We start from the raw sequence: 26,068 nt of genomic DNA on the forward strand, positions 1-26,068 counted from the left end.
GCGACTACAGGAGGAAGGTCCTTCTCCTACATGGCTGCCAAGACCTGGAACTCCCTCCCGACCGACCTGCGCCTGACCCAAGACCACCTCTCCTTCAGGAAGAAGCTGAAGACCTGGCTGTTCGAGCAGTAGCGGCACTCCCCCCCCCCAGCGCCTTGTGACCCTACGGGTATGTAGCGCGCTTTATAAGTGTCAATGATTGATTGTTACAACGGCCCCTTTGTTACCACGCGTGGCTTTACATCGCAAGTCGTCTCCACGACTTGCACTAGACGGCGTGCTAGACTTAGGAATAGTATAAATTACTATGCCTACTCCAGTTAGCGCAACAGCAGGGAATGTGTTGGATGTGAAGCCCAACACATACCCTGGTGTTGCACGCAACTAGTGCAAGTAGAAACAACTTGCGAGGTAAAGCCATGCGTGATAACAACGCAGTAGTTGTAACAACCGCCTTGTTACCTACCTGCGTCGAAACAACAGCATTGTAAATGCTGTTTCCTGTGCTAAACTATACTTGCGTCAGGTATAATCTATGCAGGGTGGGCGTTCCCCCGCTAGAAAGATTCAGAGGAGTGGCGCAGTGAAATCTATGATATTTCACTGTGCCACTTCTAGGATTCCAATGTGTCAAAACCTTATGCCTGCCTCATAGCAGGCGTAAGGGCGACGCAGGCCCTTTCACATGGGGTTAGCCCTATATGAAAGGACACAATGCTTGAATTGCTGCTGTTTTCAGACACACCTCAGCAATGCACGACTTTCGCGTCTACAGATACGTCAGTAGTACTGACGTATCTGTAACTCCATACAACATGATGCACCGTACTTGAAATATGGCACATCCTAGGTGTCCCAAGGAGAGCGCACTGCTTTCATACAGCTATGCTCCACTTCTCATAAATGAGACCCTGAGTTTCTAGAAGCTCTCTTTATGCAAAGTTGTGCTATGATTGATTTTTGATTATTTGAACTGCTCTAAATGCTGAAGCTTTATGCTTTCTCTCACTCCCTCGAACTAGACTCTTCATGGGTTTTACTGACACCTATTTTTGCCCGATTCTCAGAATAGGGATTCTTTCCTTAATGGAACGCGCTTAATGCATTTTTTAATACTGATTGCTAGCTGATTTTATTATTGAGTTCTAATAAGATTCTAATCACGAAAATTGACCAATTTACTTGTGATCTAATAAAAATGACTTACTAAAACATTTTAAACTAAAACCCTTTAACTCGTACCAAACTCTCTTTATTGACTGAATTTAGAATAGCAACTGTGATTGTATTTATTGTGATCTGCAGCTCCTGATCTTCAGTAAACCACAAAGGTCTATCGACCTGGTTCATCAGGGATCAGCCTGTGTGATGGTAAACCAAGTTTTTATTTAAACTGGTTCCCGCTCCAGCAAGGTCATTGTGCATGAAGCCGCAGGCTCGGCGTCTGAACTCACACATGCTCTTGCTTTCTTCCAGCCAGAACTGTCGCCACGCGGTGTAGCATCTGGGAGTTTGCAGTTCAGCTGCATGCCAATAAAAAAGAAAACAGGCTACCTTTATTGGTGCTAAAGCCAAGTGTGCCAGTGAGGAATCCACGCTTCATTTACCAAAGCAGACGTTTCGGTGGCTGTTTAGATGAATCAGCTGTGACATTTCGCAAGTCATGGAATGCCAGGCTGGCACAACATTACCGGGCCGTGCCCCGCTGTTCCTCGAGCTCCTCATTATTCAGCTGTAATAAAAAGAAGAAAATAAACTTCACACAACCGAGAGCCACACTGAACAGATATTATGAACTCATGGGGATAGTTTGGCTTTTTTAAAAGCGCTATCCTGGAACGTTGCAGACATTTATTCATGTTGGCAGCGAACAGTAGTAAAAACCTTTCAGCAAAATCTTTCACGCTGGGCGCTGGCACAGTGACCTAGAATTCAGAATGGAACAGGAAACGTGTGTCAGGTTTCTGCTCAAGAGGCCGGTGATTCATTGAGGAACGCTCCTGTTCTACGCCCAGATACCATGATACTAAGAGTTTATACATGCCATCTTCTGAATGAAAGTGAACTTTTTTAAATGTTTTATTTTATGGAAGCATTTGCCAAAATCTTCATGAATATTTACATATGCGCGGCTGAGCCAGTGGTGGATACTGATAAGGAGCAAGGGTGCTCCGCCCCTTTCACATTTGCTGTCTTGTAAATCATTTTAACTCTAATTGCAGGCAATGCACGCATTGTCAAGCCATCTCTCTGCTCGAAGGTCAGGCATTTTCATGGCACTTTTCACAGGACAATGCTCCTGTGCGCATGTTTCCCTGTTGCAGGTTTTTGCTGGGTTTCTCTCATGTCAGCCCTGGCCCGTTATGGCCTGTGACACTGTAGAAATACACACCCACCTGTGTCACACAGCAGCCTTGCTTATTGAACACAGCCCCTGCGCTTTAGGCAAGAGCCCTGTTTTCGCAAGGCTATGCGCCAATCAATGATGGCGCACCTTTCCCAAATTGTCACAGGGTGGTGTGCCGAGTACACTACACCAGAGACGTTTTAAGGCATGGGAAAAGAGGGCTCTGGTCCAGGGCCCCAGCCTTACAGGGGATCCCTGATACACCTAGTTCTGTTCTTCAGAGAGTCTGGTCCTGATGGCCTTGAATAATTCTTAAACATATTGTTTGTTTTAACCCCTCCCCTGCTGTTGACGGAACCACTCCGTCATCAGCCGCGGTCGCGCTGTGCTAATGATGGAGCGGCTCCGTCACGGCCGGCTCGGCACGCCTGCGCTGCGCGGATTCCGCGCCTGCGCTGAGCGTTCCATTAAGCGGGCGGGCCCGTGACGGAACCGGTCCGTCATGAGCACAGCACGACCGCGGCTGGTGACTGAGCAGGTCCGTCACCAGCATGGGCGTGCCGCTTGGCCCCCCCGCCCCCTTAGCACTGCGGCGGAATAGCCGCCGCAGTGAAGGGGTTAAATGCAGTTGTCCTTTAATTTATTTTAATGTTGTTGATATGTGAGGGGCTATTACAAACATTTTGTGGAGAAAAGTTCTGTTTATGATTCTTTCAGCATGCATAAAAAAGTTCTTTTTGATCAAAATAGCAACACACTTATGAGAAATGGAGGGTGTCACACAGATTATTTGCAGTAATATTGGTGAGCTGCTGCTGTGTTACAATTTCGAAAATACGCCTCACCATACCTCAACATTAAATATAAACCCATTTGGAATTTAAACCAGCGTGCATGTGCAGTATCCGTGACCTGGCCAAAGACGGCAGGAAAGAGCTGAAACTGGATCATGAATTCGGATCTGTTCCGAACAGGGGCCTCCCAAATATCTTTGCCCAGGGCCCTCAAAATCCTTAAGATGTCCTGCACTACACCCGTGAGAACGTGATAAGCTGAGAAAGAGGACTTCAGTCCCAGGTTGCAGAAGCTTTTTGCAAGGGTAAAGGGCAAGTATCCAGACCACCGTTCACACCCTGCATTTTTCTGACTTGCACAGCACCTCCTGGGAGGTCCTGGAGGTGCACAGACAATTATTTTAAGGTCAGAGTGTGTCGATGTGCAATATTCTAATTGTACTGTGTGCTAGACAGTAGCAATCTAGTTCAGCAGATCGAGTTTCTGCTGCAATATTTATATTATAACCTGCTGCGAGGCATAGATTAGATCATCAGAACGGTACACAGTCAAAATATCGAGTTGATAATATCAAATAGACAAAATATCGAGTGAGAAAAATCGAAGGTAAGTAATATCGACAACAAAAATATCGACGTTCAAAATATCGATTTATGTGTGTGGGAATAATATCGAGGACATTATTATCGAAATAGGAAATATCAAAGGAAAAAATATCGAATATAAAAAATATCGACATTTTAAATAGGTTTTTTTTTAATGAATGTAAAGTAATGATATTGTAAAATGTTAGGTATATACAATTTTAGTATTAATTATTAGTGAAATAAATTGTGTAAAATGTTTAGGAGCGGGATGTAGGGTTTATAGGGGATAAGGGTGGGTAGTGTTTTAAAATGTATATAATAAAAAAAATATTATTAATAATAAATATAAAATAAAAATTATTACAATATAGAGAAGAAGTTGTAAATATTAGTTAATTAATAAAGTGTAATAAAATTGTATTGTAATGTTTAGTAGCGGGTTATAGTGTTTATAGGGGTTAAGGGTGGGTAGTGTATTAAAATTAATATTGAAATGTTTTTTTAAATTTTCGAATTTGAAATAAAATTGTAAAAAAAATTCGAATTTGAATAAAATTTACTAAATTTTGCGAAATAGTATATAAAAAATATAAATGATGTTTCATGTTTGCTAGTGTGTTATTGGGTATATAGTGGATAAGGTTGGATTAATAATGTGTTAAAAAATTGTATTGTAATGTTTAGTAGCGGGTTATAGTGTTTATAGGGGTTAAGTGTGGGTAGTGTTTTAAAAAATATTTTTAAATATTTTAAAAAATATTCGAATTTGTTTGCAAATTGAAATAAAATTTCGAATTTGAATAAAATTAACAAAATTTTCGAAATTGTATTAAAAAAATTTAAATAATGTTTGCTAGTGTGTTATTGCGTATATAGTGGATAAGTGTGGATTAAAAATGTATAATTAAATTGTATAGTAATGTTTAGTAGCGGGTTATAGTGTTTATAGGGGTTAAGGGTGGGTAGTGTTTTTCAAAATAAAAGTAAAATTTTTAATTAACATTACAATTTTTATTTTAAATTAAAATATAATTTCGAATGTGAATTAAAATTTCTAATATTTGCACAATAGTCTTAAAAAAATTAAAATGATGTTTAATGTTTGGTAGTGTGTTATTGGGTATATAGTGGATAAGTGTGGATATTGTCCTAAATAGTATGTTTGTTGATAAGAAATTTTAAAAGTAAATTAAATAGGTTCAGTGTCCAGCACTTACCCTAATTAAATGTTGATTGGAGTTGGAATAGTAAATTAAATAACTTCTGTGTCCAACACCTACCCTAATTAAATGTTGATTGGAGTTGGAATAGTCAATTAGATAGGTTCAGTGTCCAACACCTACCCTAATTAAATAATGATTGGAGTTGGAATAGTAAATTAGATAGGTTCAGTGTCCAGCACCTACCCTAATTAAATGCTGATTTGATTTGGAATAGTAAATTAAATAGGTTCAGTGTCCAGCACTTACCCTAATTAAATGGTGATTGGAGTTGGAATAGTAAATTAAATAGGTTCAGTGTCCAGCACTTACCCTAATTAAATGGTGATTGGAGTTGGAATAGTAAATTACATAGGTTCAGTGTCCAGCACTTACCCTAATTAAATATAGATTGGAGTTGGAATAGTAAATAAAATTGGTTCAGTGTCCAGCACCAACCCTAATTAAATGTAAATTGGAGTTGGAATAGTAAATTAAATAAGTTCAGTGTCCAGCACTTACCATAATTAAATGGTGATTGGAGTTGGAATAGTAAATTAAATAACTTCTGTGTCCAACACCTACCCTAATAAAATGTTGATTGGAGTTGGAATAGTCAATTAAATAGGTTCAGTGTCCAGCACTTACCCTAATTAAATGGTGATTGGAGTTGGAATAGTAAATTAGATAGGTTCAGTGTCCAGCAACTACCCAAATTAAATGGTGATTGGATTTGGAATAGTAAATTAATTAGGTGCAGTGTCCAGCACCTACTCTAATTAAATGTAGATTGGAGTTGGAATAGTAAATTAAATAGGTTCAGTGTCCAGCACTTACCCTATTTAAATGTAGATTGGAGTTGGAATAGTAAATTAAATAGGTTCAGTGTCCAGCACTTACCCTAATTAAATGGTGATTGGAGTTGGAATAGTAAATTAAATAGTTTCAGTGTCCAGCACTTACCCTAATTAAATGTTGATTGGAGTTGGAATAGTCAATTAGATAGGTTCAGTGTCCAAAACCTACCCTAATTAAATGGTGATTGGAGTTGGAATAGTAAATTAGATAGGTTCAGTGTCTAGCACCTACCCTAATTAAATGGTGATTGGAGTTGGAATAGTAAATTAAATAGGTTCAGTGTCCAGCACCTACTCTAATTAAATGCAGATTGGAGTTGAAATAGTAAATTAAATAGGTTTAGTGTCCAGCACTTACCCTAATTAAATATAGATTGGAGTTGGAATAGTAAATAAAATAGGTTCAGTGTCCAGCACCTACCATAATTAAATGTAGATTGGAGTTGGAATAGTAAATTAAATAGGTTCAGTGTCTAGCACTTACCATATTTAAATGGTGATTGGAGTTGGAATAGTAAATTAAATAACTTCTGTGTCCAACACCTACCCTAATAAAATGTTGATTGGATTTGGAATAGTCAATTAAATAGGTTCAGTGTCCAGCACTTACCCTAATTAAATGGTGATTGGAGTTGGAATAGTAAATTAAATAACTTCTGTGTCCAACACCTACCCTAATTAAATGTTGATTGGAGTTGGAATAGTCAATTAGATAGGTTCAGTGTCCAACACCTACCCTAATTAAATAATGATTGGAGTTGGAATAGTAAATTAGATAGGTTCAGTGTCCAGCACCTACCCTAATTAAATGGTGATTTGATTTGGAATAGTAAATTAAATAGGTTCAGTGTCCAGCACTTACCCTAATTAAATGGTGATTGGAGTTGGAATAGTAAATTAAATAGGTTCAGTGTCCAGCACTTACCCTAATTAAATGGTGATTGGAGTTGGAATAGTAAATTACATAGGTTCAGTGTCCAGCACTTACCCTAATTAAATATAGATTGGAGTTGGAATAGTAAATAAAATTGGTTCAGTGTCCAGCACCAACCCTAATTAAATGTAAATTGGAGTTGGAATAGTAATTAAATAAGTTCAGTGTCCAGCACTTACCATAATTAAATGGTGATTGGAGTTGGAATAGTAAATTAAATAACTTCTGTGTCCAACACCTACCCTAATAAAATGTTGATTGGAGTTGGAATAGTCAATTAAATAGGTTCAGTGTCCAGCACTTACCCTAATTAAATGGTGATTGGAGTTGGAATAGTAAATTAGATAGGTTCAGTGTCCAGCAACTACCCAAATTAAATGGTGATTGGATTTGGAATAGTAAATTAATTAGGTGCAGTGTCCAGCACCTACTCTAATTAAATGTAGATTGGAGTTGGAATAGTAAATTAAATAGGTTCAGTGTCCAGCACTTACCCTATTTAAATGTAGATTGGAGTTGGAATAGTAAATTAAATAGGTTCAGTGTCCAGCACTTACCCTAATTAAATGGTGATTGGAGTTGGAATAGTAAATTAAATAGTTTCAGTGTCCAGCACTTACCCTAATTAAATGTTGATTGGAGTTGGAATAGTCAATTAGATAGGTTCAGTGTCCAAAACCTACCCTAATTAAATGGTGATTGGAGTTGGAATAGTAAATTAGATAGGTTCAGTGTCTAGCACCTACCCTAATTAAATGGTGATTGGAGTTGGAATAGTAAATTAAATAGGTTCAGTGTCCAGCACCTACTCTAATTAAATGCAGATTGGAGTTGAAATAGTAAATTAAATAGGTCTAGTGTCCAGCACTTACCCTAATTAAATATAGATTGGAGTTGGAATAGTAAATAAAATAGGTTCAGTGTCCAGCACCTACCATAATTAAATGTAGATTGGAGTTGGAATAGTAAATTAAATAGGTTCAGTGTCTAGCACTTACCCTATTTAAATGGTGATTGGAGTTGGAATAGTAAATTAAATAACTTCTGTGTCCAACACCTACCCTAATAAAATGTTGATTGGATTTGGAATAGTCAATTAAATAGGTTCAGTGTCCAGCACGTACCCTAATTAAATGGTGATTGGAGTTGGAATAGTAAATTACATAGGTTCAGTGTCCAGCACTTACCCTAATTAAATATAGATTGGAGTTGGAATAGTAAATAAAATTGGTTCAGTGTCCAGCACCAACCCTAATTAAATGTAAATTGGAGTTGGAATAGTAAATTAAATAAGTTCAGTGTCCAGCACTTACCATAATTAAATGGTGATTGGAGTTGGAATAGTAAATTAAATAACTTCTGTGTCCAACACCTACCCTAATAAAATGTTGATTGGAGTTGGAATAGTCAATTAAATAGGTTCAGTGTCCAGCACTTACCCTAATTAAATGGTGATTGGAGTTGGAATAGTAAATTAGATAGGTTCAGTGTCCAGCAACTACCCAAATTAAATGGTGATTGGATTTGGAATAGTAAATTAATTAGGTGCAGTGTCCAGCACCTACTCTAATTAAATGTAGATTGGAGTTGGAATAGTAAATTAAATAGGTTCAGTGTCCAGCACTTACCCTATTTAAATGTAGATTGGAGTTGGAATAGTAAATTAAATAGGTTCAGAGTCCAGCACTTACCCTAATTAAATGGTGATTGGAGTTGGAATAGTAAATTAAATAGTTTCAGTGTCCAGCACTTACCCTAATTAAATGTTGATTGGAGTTGGAATAGTCAATTAGATAGGTTCAGTGTCCAAAACCTACCCTAATTAAATGGTGATTGGAGTTGGAATAGTAAATTAGATAGGTTCAGTGTCTAGCACCTACCCTAATTAAATGGTGATTGGAGTTGGAATAGTAAATTAAATAGGTTCAGTGTCCAGCACCTACTCTAATTAAATGCAGATTGGAGTTGGAATAGTAAATTAAATAGGTTTAGTGTCCAGCACTTACCCTAATTAAATATAGATTGGAGTTGGAATAGTAAATAAAATAGGTTCAGTGTCCAGCACCTACCATAATTAAATGTAGATTGGAGTTGGAATAGTAAATTAAATAGGTTCAGTGTCTAGCACTTACCCTATTTAAATGGTGATTGGAGTTGGAATAGTAAATTAAATAACTTCTGTGTCCAACACCTACCCTAATAAAATGTTGATTGGATTTGGAATAGTCAATTAAATAGGTTCAGTGTCCAGCACCTACCCTAATTAAATGGTGATTGGAGTTGGAATAGTAAATTAAATAGGTTTAGTGTCCAGCACCTACCCTAATTAAATGTAGATTGGAGTTGGAATAGTAAATTAAATAGGTACAGTGTCCAGCACTTACCCTAATTAAATGGTGATTAGAGTTGGAATAGTACATTAAACAACTTCTGTGTCCAACAACTACCCTAATTAAATGGTGATTGGAGTTGGAATAGTAAATTAGATAGGTTCAGTGTCCAGCACCTACCCTAATTATTTTTTTTTTGAAAATTTCTTTTTATTGTTGCAACTCGCGGATCATCAAAAAAGGGCATTACGTCATCACGGGGGGAGCGTCAACATTCCGCACCCCCCGTATTATGCGCAACTTTTGGAACACTTCAATACATGGCAGTTATCATGACATAATCAAGGTGTGTTTCGTTTTTTTAACCCCGAACCCCCCCCTCTAACCTCCATGTAAACACCCCCGGGCAACTGAGTGACCTCCGTTTGAGGCCCCCCTTCCCGCCCTCTGCCCCCCCCCCCCAAGCAGCTCGTACTCCGTACCTCCACCCTACCACCCAATCCTCGTGCCCTCCTCACTCATCAAGGCGTGTGTCGTGAACATATGTCGTCTCACCACCTCATTCCTTCCAGGTTCAACAGGGCCAGATCAGTCACACATGAGACCACCCCAGTGATCAATTTCGCCCCCCGCATTTCCCCCCCCCCTCCGGGTCACCCCCCTACTCGAGTCCATGATAATGCCGCCATTTGGCCCAGATTTTGCGGAATTTTCTCGGGCAACCCCTTGCTTTGTACATAACCCTTTCAGCCGCCATGTACATGTCCAGGCCTCGCCTCCAGTCATCCAGATTGGGCCTCCCCGGCGCCCCCCACATTCTCGCTATATCTCTTTTGGCTACTACCAATGCCAGCAACAGAAAGATGAGTGAGTGCCGCGTGACATCCACCTCAGTTGACATGCCCAGGAGTGCCAGCCTGGGGTCTCTGGGAATGTCCACCTCCAATACCGCTGACAATTCCGTGAAGACTTCGTTCCAATAGTCCTGGACCTCGGAACAACCCCAAATAATGTGGAAAAAATCACCCAGTGGATGTTGGCATCTGAGGCAGGAGGCATTAGTAGCCCTCCCCATCCGGAAGAGTCTTGCCCTGTCAAAATAGGCCCGGTGTAGAACCTTGAACTGGATGAGGCGAAGCCTCGACTTTATGGCCACCTCTCGGGGGTGCATGAGGATGAGTTCCCAATCTAGATTTTCTAGTGTGCCCACATCACCCTCCCATCTCTCCCTCAGTGCCTGCAGGTCTCCCAACATATTGTTTTTCAGTGTTTTATATGTCATGGACACTGCCCCCCTGTGTATCCGTTCCTGGAGCAGGCGTCCCTCGAGTGGCGCATATTGGGGGATGTCAGTAAGGGAGATGTTTTGTGCCCCCCATGCGTGTCGTAATTGCAAGTATCTGAAATATTGGGTGTTATGGAGGCCAAAGTCCTGCTGCAGCGCCTGAAAGGTCTTTAGCTCCCCCCTCGCTATGATATCCCCAATCGTAGAGATGCCAATGTCATCCCACTGTTTGAATCCCCGTAGTTTGTGCAGCTCGGTCAGCCAGCTACACGACCACAGGGGGGTTTGACGGGTGGGTTTTTCCTGCCATCCCATTTTCACCGTGGCTCTACGCCAAGCTGTCAGGGTAATTCTAGTCGCCGGGAGAAGCGTACGCCCTCCCTTCCCTCCGTAGAGGAAGTGGAGCACCGTCTTAGCTCCCCATTTGGATTTTTCCAGCGCATAAGTAGGGTGGTCTGCAGGGGCATGTATCCACTCATTAATGGGGGCCAGGTGTTCAGCCCAGTAGTATGCCTCCAAGTTAGGCAGCGAGATTCCCCCGCTATACTGGTGGCGCTGCAGGGTCGTGAGTGCCACTCGGGGTTGTTTCCCCAGCCACAAGAAGGAGCGGAGGTCAGTATGGATTCTCGGTATAGTTGTAGTTGGCAGAGGGTAATATTCGTTTTGGAGGGCGTATAAAAACTTCGGCAAGAGGATCATTTTATACAGGGCGGCCCTGCCCAGGATGGTGAGTGGGAGCTGTCTCCACCTATCCATCTCCGTCTTCGCTGCCACCAGAACCCTTTCTATGTTATCTGTATATGATCGACGTGCATCCCGGGTGATAAAAACCCCCAGATACCGGAAGCCTTCTGTGGTGTGTAGGAGGCGGTCGGGCAGGCACTCCCCCCTGGGGGCCCCTTGCGGGTCATATATGATCGATTTGTGCCAGTTGATGGTATGTCCAGCTACCGCCCGAAGTCCCCCCATTCCTTAAATAGCGCAGGGATAGTCCTAGCCGGGTCCGTGATATACAGTAGAACGTCGTCAGCGTAGAGGGAAATCTTCTCCTGTTCCGCGGCCGACTCCCCCCACTGGAACCCCGCCACATCTCGGTTACGCCGGATGCGGATCGCCAGGATCTCGATCGTGAGGGTGAAAAGGAGCGGGGAGAGCGGGCACCCCTGTCGTGTCCCCCGCTCTATCGCAAACTCCCTGGAGAGCCTTCCATTGACTCGCACCCGCGCCCTGGGGTTCGAATATAACAGCTTCACCCAGCCCATAAACTTTGGTCCTATCCCAAATCGTTCAAGGGTGCCCATCAGGAAGGGCCAGTGCACCGCATCGAATGCTTTCTCTGCGTCCAAGGAGAGGAACCAGTGGGGTTCATCCCTGTCACAGACTTCCTGGAGCCAATTGTGGGTACGCCGTAGGTTGAGTTTGGTGGCCCTGTCGGGGAGAAACCCAGACTGGTCCGGGTGCACTAGATCTGTAATGACCCGTCGCAAGCGTCGCGCCAAAATGGTGGCCAATAGTTTGGTCTCGATGTTAAGGAGAGAAATCGGACGATAGGAGGAGCACTCCTCCTTGGGTTTATCCTCCTTATAGATCGGGACTATGGTGGCTAGGGTCAAATCCGGCGGGAGATGCCCGGCGTCAAACGCCTCGACAAACAAACCCTTCAGGTGGCGAGAGAGAAGGTCCCCCGTCCGTTTGAAAAACTCCACCGGGAAACCGTTTGGGCCCGGCACCTTCCCGGGCTTCAATAGTGTTAACGCCTCCGTGATTTCGTCGAGGGATAGGTCGGCTTCCAGGGCTTCGCTATCTTCGGGGGTCAACTGTGGGACCTCCATATCACCTAGGAATGCCTGCACTACCTCCGTGTCTCCGAGGTCTCTAGCCCTATAAAAGTCCTCGAAGTAGGTCGCAAAGGCCTCCGCTATGGAATCATCCGTGGACGCCCGCGCGCCCTCGGGGAGTCCGATCCCGTCCACCCACCTGGCCGCCCTCTCTCGCCTACTCAGCCATGCCATAAGTTTCCCTGATTTGTCTCCTACATCGTAGAGACGGTGGAGGGTGGCCAGTGCCTGCGTGCGTGCCTCATTCGTGGTCAATTCCTTGTAATGTTTTTGAGCATCTAACAGTTTCCTAAGGTCTATCTCTCTCTTTGACCTGTGGTATTCGGCTTCCAGAGTCATTATGGTCGCCTCTTCGGTTGCTATAGCCTCGTTACGTTTCCTCCTAGCATCACCCATCCTGGATTGGAATCGGTCTCTCAGGACTGTTTTCATGGCCTCCCACAGTGTGACCCTAGACTGTACCGAGCCCTCATTCTCTGCCACAAACACTCGAATATCTGCCCTGATGCCACCCAGAATCTCAGGAGTCTGTATGTCCCATGCCGACATGTGCCAGTGAGGTCGCCCTCTCCCTCCACCCCGTCCTATATGTGCGAACAGTGGGGAGTGATCCGATATGCCCCTCGCCCTATATTCGGCCTGATCCTCCAATGATAGTTCCTGCCTCGAGGTGAAGATGTAATCCAATCTTGAAAAGACTTTGTGTGCCCCGGAGAAAAAAGAATATTCGGCCTGTGTGGGGTGGAGCCACCTCCAAACATCAGTGAGGCCGAGTGTGTCCATCTGGCGTGCAAGCGCCGTGTCTGTAGTTACTGTGTTGGAGCTACTAGACCTATCCCGTGACGTGCACATCACATCATTGAAATCCCCCCCTATGATTTGTACCGTGTCAGCCGTGTCCAGTAGTATGTTGGTGACCTCCTGCATTGTGCGTGTCTGAAGCTTGGGTGGGGCATAAACCGACAGTAGTGTATACCCCCGTCTCCTCCAGCACCTACCCTAATTAAATGGTGATTGGAGTTGGAATAGTAAATTAAATAGGTTAAGTGTCCAGCAATTACTCTAATTAAATGGTGATTGGAGTAGGAATAGTAAATTAAATAGGTTCAGTGTCCAGGAATTACCCTAATTAAATGGTGATTGGAGTTGGAATAGTAAAGTAAATAGGTTAAGTGTCCAGCAATTACCCTAATTAAATGGTGATTGGAGTAGGAATAGTAAATTAAATAGGTTCAGTGTCCAGCAATTGCCCTAATTAAATGGTGATTGGAGTTGGAATAGTAAATTAAATAGGTTCAGTGTCCAGCAGTTACCCTAATTAAATGGTGATTGGAGTTGGAATAGTAAATTAAATAGGTTAAGTGTCCAGCACTTACCATAATAAAATGGTGATTGGAGTTGGAATAGTAAATTAAATAGGTTCAGTGTCCATCACCTACTCTAATTAAATGTAGATGGGAGTAGGAATAGTAAATTACATAGGTTCAGTGTTCAGCATGTACTCTAATTACATGTGGTATATTCAAATAGATTGTACATTATATTAAAAAACAATTTGGAATTATAATATAAATGATTTTGCAATAGCTACAAGATAAAAATCACACAGTAGTTTTTCAAAGAAAACTTTAGTTTTTTACATCTCAAAATAAGGACAATATATATGTATTATAAAGCAATGTATAGTGTAATGAATACAAAATATAAGGACAATGTAGTTTGAAAAATGACATTTTTGAGTAGTTGTTTAGGAAAGTAAATTTTATGTACAGAGAAAAAAATGTAGTTCAAGATTATGCAATGAATGATACTATACATACATATTAAAAAATTGACATCTTTTTAATACATTATACATTTGTTATGAAATAAATGTTTCTAATATTTACATATAATCTAGTGCAGTACAAATGATGATATAAAAGAATGAACATTTTTAAAATATATTTGGATATTAATAATATTGAACATCATACCATTAACATCATTTTCTGGATATTTGTAAAGTATACAATATTTTTATGTAAAATTATTATTATTAATAAATAGGTTTTAATAATAATAATTTTCACATGTTAGTCATATTGTTAAAAAAGTAATACAGCAAAAACAGATAGTATATTAGACATTTTTCACAGATTCTTTTTCAATAAATATTACATTAAATATTAAAATGTATTAATATTTAATGTAATAAATATTAAAAGTATGAAAACAATACATTAGTAATTTTTTAAAATACATATATATTTAAACATGTTGCAAAGTAATTTTTTAAAATTTATACATAATTTTTAACAGTAAAAATAATTGTTTTGGGCATTTATAGCACTATTTTTCACAGTATAGTATCATTTGGGTCTTTTATTTTGTAACCGCTCATTGTCTTTTTGGGTCATTTTGGGAGAGGGAAGGTCGCGGTTGGAAGCAGGTTCACGTCTGAGCAGGTAAGAGTCTATTTTGATATATTTTAACTATTTTATCTAAATTTTGAAGGTAGTCGTTTGTTATTTAGGGGTTGTGGATTAATGTATGAGTATTTAGATAGTATGGAGTTGACTCGATAGGTATTTCGGTCATCGAAGCTTTTTGTTCTTTGAAGTAGTTGGAGTTAGTGAGTTTGTTCTAGGATTTGGCTATTTTATAAAAATGCAAGTATGTCATGTTTATATTATATGCTATTTTGCTAAGTGTTATGTGGATGGGATTGTTTAATGTTTTTTTCTAGGTATTTCCGTTTCCGAGCTGTGATTTTTTTTATCAAAGGAAGTGTGTTTCAGTTGTTTGAACTGAGATGTATAGCATACTTCCTTTATTTTTCGGGTTTCCTGGACCGTTTCTAACATTTTTAGATTATTTTCGGGATTTTTAATGGGTTTTGAACAATCGATTTATTTGGATGATGGATACATTTAGCACAGTTGTATTTTTACATTTTTTGGGATTGTTTAATTAATTTTTTGAGAATTTCTCACTACATAAATTGTAAAGGATTATTGGTTATGATGTCGTTTTGCAAGGTAAGTGAATAATTTTTAATATTTATTTTGGGTGGGAAAAGTGTTTTTATGAAATGTATTTAATATACTGACATAATTATTTTGTCTATTTATAATTAAGAAAAAAAATATATTAGACAAAATAATTAAATAATTGTTATATTATAATATGTGTGGTTGCATATTTAAGGATATTTGAGGATGTTGACCCTTTTATTTAGTTAGTATTGTTAGTTAAATGTTTTGGCTATCATTTTTAAGTATTCTAGTCCTCTTGTTGTAGGGTAAAGTTGTACTTGCTGTTGTAAATATTGATACATTCGAGCAGTTTGTCTTGAGAGTTTGGGTTTTAGTTGTAAGACAGATTGCTCCATTCGTAATTCTTGAAAACTTTGCTCTTTTTGGATTGCTGTGAGGAGTTTGTGTAATGTTGGAGTTGTACGTCCAGTAGAAGATAGGAAGGCATTATGCCAACCTTCAACAGCGTTGTTTGTTTTGGCTTCTTGGTTCAGGGTTGGTAGGTATACATTCCACCAGGGAATTAAAAATTTAGGTTGGCGTCTGTGGCCTGACCTGTGTAGTCTCCCTACCCAGTTGTCCTCAAAGTAATCCAAAAGTGGGGCAAGTCTTTGTTCGTTTTGTGTGTAGAAAGGACTTTCAATTAATAGATTATAATGTTCAGCCACGTCAGTTATTGGCACATATGCCAGAGCTATTAGGTGTTTAATTTGGTATGCAAAGGTAATATTGGTTGCATACTCAACACTAAGCGCAGATTTTTGTAAATGTCTCCAGAAACATTGGTTAAAATGAAAATAACATCCTTGAATGGATGTGTGTGGGTAAGTTTTAAGAATGGAATTAATCATAGCTTGTTCGAAGTCTATTATTATTTTTAGTGGAAAGTAGTCTGATGTTTGTTCTTTTATTTTGTGCAATATTTCAGTATAAGTTGCTGTTTGTTTGTTTGGTAACAAACAGTAGATGAATGGGATACAGGTATTATGATATTGCCCATGTATTGTATACAATTGGTAGAATGGTTTTGGGCATATGGAAAAAGTGCCATCCATCATCCATGTTTGACTTTCTTTTAATTTTTTAATGTTGTTATTTGTGGCAAACATGATTATTCTTTTATCTTTGCTATGATTATCATAAAAGATAAATGGTTCATCATTATGTGTGATGGCAAGGTCAGGTGGAATAATAACTTCCTCAAAAGTTGTAGCTATTGGTATAGTGGGTCTACTAGATTTTTTGGTCCTAGCTATGGTTCTTTTGATTGAATCAATTGATGGTAACTGACCTCTTGCTTCTCTGGGTACTCTAGGTAGTAATTCTTTCAGAATTACGCTGCTTGGTAGGTCAGATGTGCTACTTAATTCTTTTATATTTTCGAGAGTGGATCTAACCTCGATTTCAGAGATGTTTGGTGGATGGTTATGTTCAGTAGTATTAATAACACTTGTTTCTCTGGTTGTAGAACGCCCATAGAATTTATTAGAGTAATACTTAGTACATTTCCAGTTAACTTTAAGGTCTTTTTGTTTCTCCTGAGTATAAGTATAACCCATATAGCATAATAAAAATGTTCCTTTCTGAGATGTAATAAATCTTGCATCTTCTGTCATTCTTGTGTTCTTTTATATAGAAAAGTTATTATAAAAATATTAGGAAAATGTGTAATGTTCTAATCATTTTAAATAAAGCATGTACCATTTGTAGTTTCTTACTTACCAACAGTAAAGTTGTATCTTCAGAAAGTAGGTGTATTTTCAGTCAGATGTTGTGCTAGTGTTTGTAGGTCTGTAGAAAAAAAGTAAAGTCTGTTATAGGATTTGTTTAATTGTGTTTTTTGGTTAGACATTTGCTAGTGTGTAACTTTCATAATGAGTAAGTTACTTTTTAGGGATTACAAAAGAGAAAATTTTAAGAAAATACTAACTGAAGTACTAACAAAGTGAAGTATTAACATTGTACATTCTATTGAGCATACAATGAGTATATATGTTTGCATTTTGTAATTACCAAGTGTCTATGATTAGTTGATGAATGTCTGTTCTTGGATTCGAATTTTCTGCTTTTAGTAGTTCTGTGGTCTGTTTAGAGAAAAATTTATAGTAAATTACCAAAGGTTATTTATGTGGAAAAAATAAGTGACATTTTTTACCAAAGCAGTGTTACTTATTTGGTGAAAAGAACCTGGGATAACACATTTCTTATGAGTTAAAACAGAAGAAACATATTAGAAAACATGTATTCTTTAAACTACTTGTCTAATGGTTCTAAGATAAAAGAAGATTTAGGTAGATACCTTTTTTATAGTTAAAGTGTCGATTTTCTTGAAGACAATGTTCAACTTTATTTTTTAGTAGACTCTGTTGTAGGAAAAAGTAGATAGAGAGCCAACATTTTAGTGTTAAAAAGTAGTATATAAGTTATAGTTTACAAAACATTAACAATATGTACCAGAGCTATATGAGTACATACTTGTAGTATTTAGTAGTATTTTCATGCACAGAAGAATATAGAGGGTGCTCCAAAAACTGGCAGTATGTCGTCACGCTGAATCTTCCCTGCAGGTTGTAGGGATAATTGTGAATGGTTTATATAGGGTATGTTTAATTAGTGTTTAAATCTGATTGGTCACATATGTTCAGAAGAGTTACCATTGGTTAGTTTGAATATTTTTAAGTAAAATAATTAACTTATATGTGACTTAATGGTTTATATAGAGGAGTAGTGAAATAGTATGTATTTAGTAAAAAACGCATTTAACTACATATTGATGTAAAAATAGTTTAATAATATGTAAAAAATTGTATGTCTAAAAAGAGTGTTTATATAAATATAGTAAGAAAGAAACCAAAAAAAATGTAAGTAAATGAATATATTAGTTAATAAACGTATGCGAAATTAGTTAAGTATATTTATACGTGTGTATTAGTAAGAGTGTAGATGTGTAGGGGTTATATAAGAAAAATAGACTTATTTAAAGCTATCGATAATTTAAGCAAGACGAAATTAGTGCTGTCGATATTTTAGTTATCGATATTTTTGTAGAGTGCTATATGTAGTACTAAGTGTCGATATAATGGTAGTCGATAATTGTGGTAACGATATTTGTGTAGTCAATATTTTTGTGCATCGATATTGTGTGGTCGATATTTTTGTAAATTTAATGTAATGTATAGGGAGTCGATATTATTGATATCGATGTTTGAGACTCGATGTTAGTGTAGGTCGATTTTTGTGAAATCGAAATTCTGTCAGTGATTCCATCAGAACATTACAATAGTGTTGTTTTGGGGTAACAGCTGTTAATAAATTGTTAAAAGAGGAGTATGGAAAAGCACCTGCTGCAGTGATCTGTGTTTGACCTGCGGATCAAGAAGTTAGGCTGGGCTCCCACAAATCCACTCTTAGGGAGCTCAATAAGGGAGTGCCACAAGGCTCGTGCCTAAGTCCTACACTCTTTAATGTGTATGTGGCCCCCTTAGCCAACTTAGCAAGATCTTTCGGTTTCACCCCGGTGTCGTATGCCGACGACACCCAACTCCTTTTTCCCTTCAAAAACCTTACACCTGCAATAAAAAGATCTTTTGCAGATGGCATGAGAGCCATTGCAGAATGGATGTCATCAAACTGTCTGCAGTGTAATGTGGGGAAAACGGAGGTCATGTGTTTTGGGCAAGCGGCGACACACTGGGCATCTGACTGGTGGCCCTTAGAGCTGGGCCCTGTCCCTATTCCCAAGAGTACAGTCAGGAATTTGGGAGTGCTTTTTGATCAGCAACTTACTTTCAAAGGCCACGTAAATCAAGTTGCTGGAACCTGCTTTCGGGCTATTGGGATGTTAAGACGTGTCTTCCCCTACATACCGGACCATCACAGAAAGACGCTTGTACAGGCTCTTGTCATCAGCAGGGTTGATTACAGCAACAGTTTGCTCCTCGGAGCTAACGAGGAGCAACTTAGCAAACTACAGGTAATCCAAAACACAGCAGCAAGGATTATCCTGAATGCTCCTCCAAGGACACCCTCATGTCCCCTGCTGATGAGACTCCACTGGCTTCCAGTGAGGAAACGAGTCCAGTTTAAAACTCTATGTACAATCCACAAGAGTATGATAGGGGAGGGCCCAAAATACATGACCAAAATCTTCCAGCCCTACATTCCAGGGCGCCTTTTGCGCTCTAGTCATCAGCAGTTACTGCAGGTACCCCGAGTAAAAAAGACCAGACAAGGCGGCCGTGCACTAGCCTATGCCGGACCAGCACTCTGGAATTCTCTGCCCCCAGAACTAAGATCTCTCTCTAGTCACCTGACTTTCTGGAAAATTCTAAAAACCTATCTGTATCCTGGTAAATAATGCCCTGTAGCTTTTATCTTCTGTCTGGACACACAATCAAAATCAGAACACTCTTTGTTGCAGCAATAGCGCGGAGATACCCCTTCGGGGGTCTAGTCTGGCGCTTTATAAGAATATAAAATAAATAAATAAAATAAATAAATCACAGGCATGAATCGTGACAGAGTGAACTCAGACTTTATGCGCTTTTAATGTAATTAAGTTATAAGGTTGGTGTTTATGGCAATTCGGTTGTTAATGTGTGGCCCATATTGTTTATTCTTTACCTAGTTTCTGGCAACTATTGACGACTTTGCCTTTTCCTTCTTCTGAGTTCCAACTCTGTCCACAAGCGGAAGGTTACGTTTTTGCCAGACATCACTTTAGAAAATATCGCCGAAAAAACCCATAGGTCCTGGGATGACGATTATGTAGCAAGAGGAGGAAAATCATTCCCTGTAATGCAATACACTTTGTGATAGTACTTAATACTTCATTACAATAAAAATACACAACGCACTTATTATATAAAATCACACACATAAGCGTAAAAATCAACAAGAATAAAAAGTGCAGCTAACGATTTGGAAACATATAATTCAGCTCACAAAAATGAAAAAATTACAACAGCTTTAAAAAGTGATCCATACCTTTAACAAAGTCTCAGCTTAGTCTAATATACTGAGCATTAAAATTAAATATCAAGGCTGTCAAAAAAAGAAAAGGCCCTACATTACACTAACACCATCTCTGCTGCTCCCAATGTGCCCAGAGACATTTTTGAAACTCTAAGAGGACTGAAAGAAGTAACTTCTTCTACAGAGTCTAATACTCTGTTGTTGCTCATCCCCAGTATCAACCTGAGTTTAATAGGGGTTTGCCATAGCTGCCAAGGTTTCGAAGTGCTGTGTGTGACAATTTCATAATTTCAGTGAAATTATGAGTGACATTCAACGACTATGAGTGACACTTTCACAGGAGCAAAATCAAGCAATGAAGACGAGGGAAGCAAGTAGATATCAGAAATTACACCCATTTTAGCAAAAAAGAAACTCTAAGAAGATCTTAAAACTGCTGTAATCACCAGAAATAGAAGGGTATATATCGTGGGACCCCAGAGATCCAGCTACTGCTTACTGAGGAGGCCAGTCACTGTATAACTGTGTACAGTACAGGAGGTTCGGGGTTTGCAAGTCACTGTGTACACAGGAGGCACCCCCCTCCACGCGCCTCCTTCACTCATCTACACACGTCCGTGGCACCCCCCACATGCCCCTTCACTAATCCACACACGTCTGTAGCACTCCCCTCTTATCTGCACACATTTGTGCCCTCCCTCCACGCGGCTCCTACACTCTTCTTTCTCATCCGTGGTACCCCCTCCACGGGCCATCTTCACTCATATACACATGTCCGTGCTCCCTCCCCCACGTGCTTCCTCCCCCTCTTCTCACATGTCCGTATCACGCCCCCTCACTGCCCCCCGTGCCCCCGTCCAAACCTCCATAGCACCCCCTTTTCCCCACAGAACCCCCTCTTCCCCTCTACACTATCGCTCATGAGCCCCCTGGGTTCAGCGGAGTAATGCTTCCGTGCTTGAGTGCTGCCAGACTCGGGCTTGGACATGTTTGTGTCTCTGGAGCTGCTTTTGTGGTAGCTCAGAGGTAACGTGGTGCGCCACATACTTCACTTCATACGTGCGTGAAACTTCGGAAGGAGGAGAGCAAGGCTAACTAAAGCACATTTGAAACACCCGCAACGGACTTGGCGAGTTACCAGTTGTCTTCAGTTGTTTGCAGGCCTATGGAGGGAATACCCTTGGATTCCTGCCTTGTGCCCCATTGTCCTGGCCCTTCCTGTGCTGCAGCTACTTCACCATGATGCTCAACAACCTCGTTGTCACCGGAATGTCAGCCAGACATTCGTGTCACTTGTCTCAATATGATTCATATATTAACATTTGCTTTTGCCTCATCCATTTAAACATTGCTCTGACATGCAATTTTGTTATGTGTCATGCATAAGTGTTCATCTAACAAATTATCATGCTAAAATAAACACACCTGTACTGACACATAATACATATTTTTGTAGTGGGGCTGGTTGTGGGTTTGTATGTTGTTGGTGTGCAATGCTATAATTTGAAAAAGGATATTACACATTACCTACATATACATTATGACACATTCACAACATATATGTATAGTAAGGTAAGGATGAGTAGTACTTACCTGTTTCCACACCACCATGGCCTCACTCTGTCAGGACTCCACTGCCAGCACAACAGGAACATCTAAATCCGCTTGGTGCAAAACAACATTTTAAAAGTAGTTTATAGCCCTAAATATATTTATGCCTTTGTCAATGACAGCTCCAGGAAAAATAAAAACTCCCAGAACAACCCCAAGGAAACTCTCAATAAAACACCTAAAATTCAAAACAGAAATCACAGCCCTAGAAAGGAACAGTCTAAGAGACAAATCTTAGTTTTAAGATAAGCCTAAAAAGACTAAATAAAAACACTTTCATGTAGGAACAACTACTTAAGTTATATAACTAAAACCCAATTCGATTTCTGTGTTGTCATTCCTCATTTGTTTCCCTTTTGCTGGGCCCTATTGCTGATTTTTAGACTCTGCATACTGGGCACTGCTGCCCAGTGGCCAGTGTATGTTCTCTGACCCCTACAACATGGTGAAATAGTCTAATCCTTGACTGGAGTATTTAACATTTCTATAAGGTCATAGTTCTTGGTGCTCAAATACAACCATGACAGGAAAAGCTAACTGCGACCTGTGGACTGCAGATCTTAGTGTGTCGTTCACTAGTGTGACAGAAGAAAACATGGGTTTGGACCTTCCATGGTAGATGACAGCTGGATTGTAAAGCCTGCAATGCAACATGTTAAAATAACCTTTCTAACAGGTGATACCTCTCTTTTGAAAATTAGTAATTCATTCCTATGTAGGTGCATGGTATTTAAAATTAGGACATGTAGAAAACTAATATTATGTCCCTACAGAGATAAGGCTCAAAAAGCTAGTTCACTGCAGCAGGCCAAGCTGTCCTATGTAGAAAACCAGAGGACAAATTAAAATGCTAATATTGCATTTCAGGAATGGGACCAGCTAGAAAACGAATTAAACAAATATGTCTAATAGTTATTTTAAAGTTCAAATTAATGATGGAGTTGAATATGTTAAATATTAAGAAAAATAACTTTTTAAAACGTCATTTTGTCCCTATCTGAAGTGCCTGGGGGCTAGTTTGCAATACCGGTCTAGAATTTTCTTCCTGAATTTGGCATGAATAAGGCGGTAATAGGGTGTGAAATGCCTCCCAGGAGCCAAGAATAGCCTGGCCTGAATAGACAAAGAAGGGGTCCGTGAGGTCCATGTAACACTTGGGGATCTTTTGAAAAGGAGAACATAGGATGCCAAGACATTTGTTGTGTATCCCCTGTCTGTTTGCTAAAGGACTCTACTTTGGCTCTGCCATATTTCTGGATTTTTTGTGGGTAGGGTGATTTATTCAAACTGGATTTTAGTGTTGGATGTCGGAGGCCACTTGAGATTTCCCCATGACACTATTTGAAATTTCCATGAATCTCCATGTGCATTCTTGAAGATTTAAACGAATCCCCTCAAATTTGCAAATCTACACAAATGATAGGCAGTAATTTACAGGGCGTAGATTCCTACATGTTCACTGAATCTTTGTGAAATAGACTGTAGTGCAGTGTTTGCTACCTAACACTGAGTTCTTTCTTTTAGAATTAAGGCATTAATATGAAGTACTTTCTCCTTTTGAATGCGCGTGATAATATATTATTGTCAAAGCACAGCGATATATAATAAAGGTTGTCCAATTATCAAGAAATATTATGTAATGTATATGTAATTCTGAATGTTATGGTACATTGTTATCAGGGACTTGGCTTAAAACGACCTAAATTCACTTTGGAAACATGGCAGGCAGCTGGTTCAGTAGCTCTGTTATTAAATCACACTTTTATGTTCAAGGGACATTGAAAAAGCAATTAATCTTACTGTAGGTCATGTTGAGAGGCAGTTCTATAACAGTATATGCTGACTGAAAGTAGTGCTGCTTTGAGAACTATAGTGTTGCTTACGGAGTTTATTAAACCCCATTTTCCTTTGTTGGCTATGGTTCAAAACACTGCATCATATACAATAAACATGAATGTGGGAGAAAATGTTAAGGAAAAAGATGGTTGCTTTTTAATGAGATTTGCATGGCATGTTGCTAACTCAATTACAGTATGTGAGATTCCGTAAATAGCATAATTGTAATTTTTTTTCTTTTATCTGTATTATTTGCATTATGAAAACTTAGCTAATTGGTGCATGATAGTGTTTTACATATCCCAAGTGTCACATGCTTGTAACTATTGCGCATTGACTTTTAGAAATGATAGTGGAGTAAGATAAGAGTGCAGGTGAAATATGTACTCCACCCCTATCCAGGCCCGGACTGGCCGTTGAGGGCACCGGGCAAATCCCCGGTGGGCCGCATGGTTGGGGGCCGGTTTTGGGCCCCTGGGGCCGTTTTTTGTTACAGGGCCGTTATGCTGCAAAAACGGCCCTGTAACAAAAACGGCCTAAAACCGGCCCTGTCACAGAGCGCGGTCGCACCTCTCCCCCCCTCCCCTCTCCTCCCGGAGGGTGGGAGGGGGGCCGGCCGAGCACTTTGCCAGGGCCGGTTCTGGTTCCCAGTCCGGCCCTGCCCCTATCCATGAAAGCCCAAGTTTAGAGTGGATGAAGACTTTTGTCATCTGGAAAATGCCCTACACATGGACCTTTGTGTTCTTCTATGCAGTAAGGCCAACAACAACTACTGAAAAAGTGGCTATGGTTGGCCCTTTGAACTTTTACTGCATTGGTTGTAGTGCCCAGTAAGAAACCCCTAACAACTAGCTGATATCAGGTATAAATGTGACACCTAGGGCACTCTCTTCGATACTTTATGGACCTACGTAAGAACAGAAGCGGATCAACCTGCTATCTGTGATATGAGGGGAGACTTGAAAAACTGGACCTGTTCACAATGGTACCTAGGAAAAAGAAGTGACTCCAAGATTCAATTTTCTGACCTCCTGTGTAAGGACTGAGGACAACAAGCTGCAAGAGGTCTTTTACTTGGAGCGCCCAGCTGACCAGTAGCAACTAGGCCTAGACTGGACCTTGGCAGTAGCCTCTGCTGGAGTAATTCAAGACCCCTAATTGCTGCCACTGAGGTTTTGAGAGCTCTTATAAGTGACACAGAGGGGCTGTTCCAGAAACCAAGAACAGCTGGGCCTCAAAAGACTAAATCAGGTGGTGAAACCTTTGACTGGGATGAACCTAGTTGATATACCTGACCCACACTCTATCGCGTTCAGCCTGAAATCATGCCTTGGTCCCAGTCTACTGTGACCATGTAATTCTATCTAATACTTTTAAAATGTATATCTCCAGTTCCCCCCTTATTGGATGTTTGTCATTTTTGTGTCATTTTATTTAGTATTATTCTCTAATTTGGGTTGAGATTTATATTCTTTGGCATTTCCACTTTTTGGTTTACTGTTTTCGTACTACATAAAGACTTTACACATGCCCTATGTAAATCTTATCTGCTCTGTGCCATATCTACTACTGGGTTGAGCTTAGGTTAATTAGTGACTTTGATGAATAACCTTGATAAGGTTTGGGAATATTCTTTGAAGTGAGCAGTCAGCAACCCCAAATAATAATCAAACATCGTACAATCTATATTTAACTACATAAAACTGAATACAGAATGAAATCAAGAATTTGTAGTACACTCCCAAGTAAAATACAACAAATTCTTAACTTTCTTCTCAAGCAAACTAACCAAAATGAAAGGACCCTTTCTATTCAATTTTTTTAACCTTCCATTTATAACCCCAAAAGCTTCACCATCTGTATTAACTTCCCTGAAACCCAAATGGAGGACAACTATATTATAATGAAAATGATCTACCTAAAAAATTGATTTAGTAACTGAGGCCAACTTCCATTTGTTCCCCCATAGCCTGAAATGGGGCCACATTTTGCTCCTTCTAAAAAAGCATAAAGAAGAACCTGATTTCCTAGGCAACTACACAGCTACCTCAAATATACCCCGGGGTGGCAAAGTCATAGAGAATTGAGTCCTAATTCAAATTAACACATTCATTGGCAACTTCTTATCTTCCTGTGATTCCAGGAGGCTTTCCTTCTGGTTCTACTGAACCTGTCAGCAGCCTTTGACACAATACATCATGATATACTACAGAAGACTCAGAAAGTCAAAATTGTCGTCATGGTCAAAGTACTAAATTGATTAAGATCCTTTCTCCAGGTTTGTTCTAAATTAGTCAAACTGGGGAATGGTATGTCTTAATCTGAACTGGTAGTACCAGCAGCTCAGATCGAGATATACTTGGTGGGTCTCACAAGGATCCACTCTCCTCCCCTTTTGGTTCAATTTACATGTCAAATCTCTCAATCTGCTTCGCTTCTGAAAGACTCTGGCATTTTG

At 39.7% G+C, this 26,068-nt stretch overlaps 1 protein-coding gene across 1 annotated transcript in view; it reads left to right on the top strand.

Annotated features, from left to right (window-relative positions):
• Positions 1-26,068, top strand: part of STK32B (serine/threonine kinase 32B) — a 1,691,669-nt gene that overhangs the window by 694,301 nt on the left and 971,300 nt on the right. The window lies entirely within an intron of this gene.

This window comes from Lissotriton vulgaris, chromosome 3_2, assembly GCF_964263255.1.
Source record: "Lissotriton vulgaris chromosome 3_2, aLisVul1.2, whole genome shotgun sequence".
Classification (NCBI taxonomy): domain Eukaryota; kingdom Metazoa; phylum Chordata; class Amphibia; order Caudata; family Salamandridae; genus Lissotriton; species Lissotriton vulgaris.